The sequence below is a fragment of the Alnus glutinosa genome, chromosome 10, assembly GCF_958979055.1.
Source record: "Alnus glutinosa chromosome 10, dhAlnGlut1.1, whole genome shotgun sequence".
Taxonomy (NCBI): Eukaryota; Viridiplantae; Streptophyta; class Magnoliopsida; order Fagales; family Betulaceae; genus Alnus; species Alnus glutinosa.
Genome location: NC_084895.1, coordinates 14,542,628 through 14,547,419, shown reverse-complemented (window position 1 = coordinate 14,547,419; position 4,792 = coordinate 14,542,628). Strand labels below are relative to the sequence as shown.

General features: G+C 34.9%; 1 long non-coding RNA gene across 2 annotated transcripts; it reads right to left on the bottom strand.

Moving 5' to 3' along the window:
- Nucleotides 1–874: 874 nt before the first annotated feature.
- On the bottom strand, nt 875–3,531 carry LOC133878814 (uncharacterized). 2 transcript variants are annotated; one of them, XR_009901999.1, is made up of 4 exons: nt 3,446–3,531; nt 3,178–3,305; nt 2,927–3,029; nt 875–1,092 (listed from the first exon to the last, which is right to left on the bottom strand). It is a non-coding gene; the product is annotated as an uncharacterized LOC133878814 (long non-coding RNA). The 2 variants fall into 2 exon arrangements; XR_009901998.1 differs by lacking the exon at nt 3,446–3,531 and having other exon boundaries at nt 3,178–3,372.
- Between the last annotated feature and the right edge of the window lie 1,261 nt (nt 3,532–4,792).

Below are 4,792 nucleotides of genomic sequence, written 5' to 3'. Positions count from 1 at the left end.
ATCGCTAGATCGGCCTTTGTCAGCCAATCCAACTCAAAAAAAATACCACTGAAATATTCTGTTGGATGGACCTGCCCCACGCCGTCAACCCGCACCCCCGCCCTGCACATACCATCCCCGTAATCTACCCGCACCGCAAGGTTATCCCTTGAAAATTTTGGTTTACGGGTCTAAAAGGTGCAACCCGCAGGGCTGCGGGGCGGGGCAAAAAATGGTGAAAAACCGCACCACTCCATGCCCGCCCCTAAATAGACCACTCGGTTACGTGGCATGCTCATTCGGAATGCTTGGCCTATCACTCAGCAGTAAAAAAAAAATCATTAGCAGCAACAAAAAGTCACCGCTAATGATCAATAGCGGCAACCAAACACATCCATAGCGGCAATTTTTGTTGCCACTAAAACTATTTTTTGTCACCACTATTGAGAGACTAATAGCGACGACCTCTGGGTCGCTACTATTGATACATCAATAGCGGCGACAGTTGGATCGCCGCTATCGATACACAAATAGCGGCGACAAATAGGTCGCCGCTAATAGTATTAAAAACTCAGAAAAATTAAGTATTAGCAGCGACAACATGTCGCTGCTAATACTGTTAAAAATTCAAAAAAAAATATTAGAAAAATATTTTTTAGGAATCAATATATATAATTACTTGTCAAACTTATCATTAAACTCCTACGTTATCCAATATTTCCACACCATATCATTAAAAACCAATTGTAATGATTCTACAAAAGGTAATCATTGGTATTAAAGTTAGACTAAATGCACAACAGAACCTGACTACATGCAATCCAACCAAAACTTAGAATTAACCAACATATCCAACCGTACACCAACAATACAATAAAAAGCTATGAACAATACATTAAAACTTTGTCAATGCAATAGAAATTGTGTAATGTTGCACGAAAATAGCTACAATTTTAGCGAAATTCAAAATACATTAATAAGGGAGTACATTTATGGTCTCATACAAAAAAACCAAATTTACTTGCTCAACAATTCACTGTGATTAGCATACAGCTTTTATGTTCTGCCTAAGATGAACCAGCAGCATTTCAGCATCTCCCATTACGCAAAAAGCTACATTAAAAACAGAAGTCATCAAGGGTAAGCTTACCTACATGTAAACCTCCATTCTGATAAACCTTTCAAACAAATATCCAATAATTAATCCGTGTTTTGCAGAACTTCAAATTTAATTTAAGCATGTTATACACACAAAAATGACATAAGCAGTCATTGATGCAGCTAGAAATCTTATAAAACCAAAATGCATTTTATGGTAACCAAATTTATATTCACAAATCAAACATTTTGTGGGAGTTCAAATGGTCATATTTAATACAAGTCAGCTCCTTCTTAAGTTTACTGTCCAAAGGATTAAAGAAGCTTAAGGATGGGTAAAGTGGTTTGACGTAGGAAAACAACAGGGGAAGGAAACACTAAAAAAAACAAGGACTAGCTTCCAATAGGTAATTAAGTCTTTGCTTTCAACAATATGCTAATTAAACTTTGGAGTACGTTTAATTGGAAAACTAAATATATCCATGGTCAACAAAGAAGAAAAAGAAAACTTGAAATTTCCATTTTGTTGACACAGTGTGATGCAATGATGCTTGACAATAATTATCCTTAGACTCACCCCTTACTCTTCCAATACTCAAATCCCAGAAACTGTCCCAAGTGATTTGCATCCATTCTTCCTAAAGTTTAAAAATCATTGGACAAATAGCCACTTATGGAAAATTTGCACAACAATCCCAACGATAAACCCTATGGAAAGACATAAAAAGCCCATAACTGCTTGTGGACAATCAGTTAGTGAACCAAGAAACCACATGTAAAAGAGGCAACAAGCCAGAATAATAAGATTGATAAAAAATTTCAGTACTACAAACCATATCTCCCAACGGTTTTCATATGCTAAACACACCACTAAAGCTTTCAGGATGACCAAATTTGAAGCAGAAAGGCATGTTTGAGAAGCATTTCCACTAATGAAGTAAGTAAATTAGATGCAGAAAATAGGTTTTGAAGCTCATCTCCACCAACAGTTTCAAGAAAATTATTCTAAAAATGCCCATCTCTAGAAACATCCTAAAGCATCTATACATACAATCAGGTTTATATTTTATGTAACTAGAAAATAAAGAACACAGCATGTTCTCAAACTTCCACACCATCTACATTATCAAAGCAAACTCTTCTTTCTCTTTTGTTTTTGTTTGATAGTAATAGTTCAAAAAACCAGTACCCTTCCCTCATGCATTTTCTGCATGAGTCACGTTATTTAAAATGCATTTTCTGCATTTTCTGGCCATTCTCAAAAAAACAACGTTGGCAATTCTCAACATAGTCAGGAAATTCCAAAGTCACGTTATTTAAAATGAAATCAAGTAGGCCCAAAACAACAACAACAACAAGAGGTTCCAAGGTTCCAAAACAGAATTAAGTACTAGTCAGTTGATGGTTCTATTTTTCATTTATACCCCTCTACATAAGGACCATCTCAAAACAACAACTATACAAAACTCAACTACATCACACAATTACAAAACCAACAGAGCATTTTCATTCAGAACAAGAGCAGAGAACAGAGCATATAGACACTACAACTTCAATAGCAACTTTCCCCATATATAAAAAATTGAACCAAAAAAAAATAAAATTGAACAGAGTATAAACGGGGTGGTGGCGATTTTCTTTTGAAAGAAAATGTTAATATAAAAGATAGTGACAAAAAAGAGGAACCCATTCATCAAAATTACAATACCAAGTCAAAGAAAAAAGTTCAAAAAAAAAAAAAAAAAAACACAACTACTAAAAATCACAAACCCACACAAAGATATCAATCATTGAAAGAAAAAGAATGAAAAAGCATGAAAATCAAAAGAGTGGTGGAGAGGAAAATCACCTTGGGTCCAGCTGGCCCACCTCTCCACAAGGGGGTCTTTCTGGTCTTACAATCAGAGCAGCACTAGCTTGTTCTCACTCATCATACCCACACACAATGATTCCTGAATCATAACAAATGATGGGTATCGCAAACTTATACTAAAGAATAAGCCAAAGAATCACAAATAATAAGCCAATAAATGAAACATTGAAGCTCCTATTTTTTCTCCAAGGAAAACATTGAAGGGTATAATTACTCTAAAACCTCACCTTTTCCATGAGATCCATCGTGCTCAGAAAGCCCACTTTTTAAAAATCTTGCACACAGAGATATAGAGTGAGTAAGTGGATGACAGAAATGAAGGAACATCTCAGATTTTCCTCTTCCTTTTCGTTTCCTGGTTACATCAAAATTTCAATTCCGAAGAACTTCCATAAAAATGCACAGATGGAGAGAGAGAGAGAGAGAGAACATCAAAATTTCAATTCTGAAGAACTTCCATAAAAATTCACAGATGGAGAGAGAGAGAGAGAATACGATCGACAGAGAACGCTGGAGAGAAACCGCCGTAGACAGAACAGGCCTAGAGAGGCACTGCCAACGACGCTGAGAGAGAGAGAGAGGAAGCATTGGGGGGAGGGGGCTGAGTGTATGGGGGAAGGTGTTTTGGGATTTAGGGAAAGTAAAGGAAGAGGGGCGAGAGATTAGAAGAAGAAAAAATTTTGCGAAAATTCTTAAGTCGCGCCAATTTGAGCGAAAATTTGGACAAAAACAACGTCGTTTTTATATTAGTAGCGTCTACTGTCGCCACTAATGACATATTATCAGCAGCAACAATTTGGGTCGTCGCTGATTTAATTTTTTTTTCTTAATAACTATTTAAAAATATATATGTTATACATATATATAATCTTATAATTTGTATATATAAAATATATGCATGTAATCAATATTAACATATATATTATTAAAAAAAAATTAACAGATATATATATATATATATATATATATGATACAACATTTATATATATGTTATATAATATATTCATAATATACCAAGCACTAAAATTAATTAAATGTTCGGTCGATCAAACAATCTTATTACAATCGATAGGATTGATTGGATGTTCGATCGATTAGAGTAATACACTTGAATCGATCAGATGTTCTATTGATCTTATGATCTTGTTATGATCAATAGGACTAGTATTTAGAATCAATCGCACGTTAGATCGAACATTTATCATGTCAAGTTTCATTGATCAAACATTCGTATCACAATATATCAGACCGATGCACTAGGATGAATTAGATATTCGATCAATCAAACTTAACACAATTGAAGGTTTGATCAAATATCTAATTTATCCTAGTGCATCGGATCGAACTCTATCACGATGGATCAAATTAATGCACTAGGTTTGATCGAATGATCTATCGATCATATTATTCTATCATGATCGATTAAACTACTACATTAGGATCGATCGGACATTTGATCAAACCTTTATTGTGTCAAGTTTGATTGATAGAACTTTATCATGATCGATCAGACTAATGCTCTAGGATCGATTGGATGTCGATCGATCAGAGTAATATACTTGGATTGATCAAATCTTCTGTCGATCTTGTGATTCGGTCATGATCGATCGGACTAGTACTTAAGATCAATCGCACGTTAGATCGAACTTTTCACTATGTCAAGTTTAATTGATAGAAATATATCACAATCGATCAGATGGTCGATCGATTATTTTATTCTATCATGATCAATCAGACTACTACATTAGGATCAATCGGACGTTCGATTGAACCTTCATTGTGTCAAGTTTGACTGATTTAACTCTATCATGATCGATCAAAATGATGCAGTAGGATCGATTG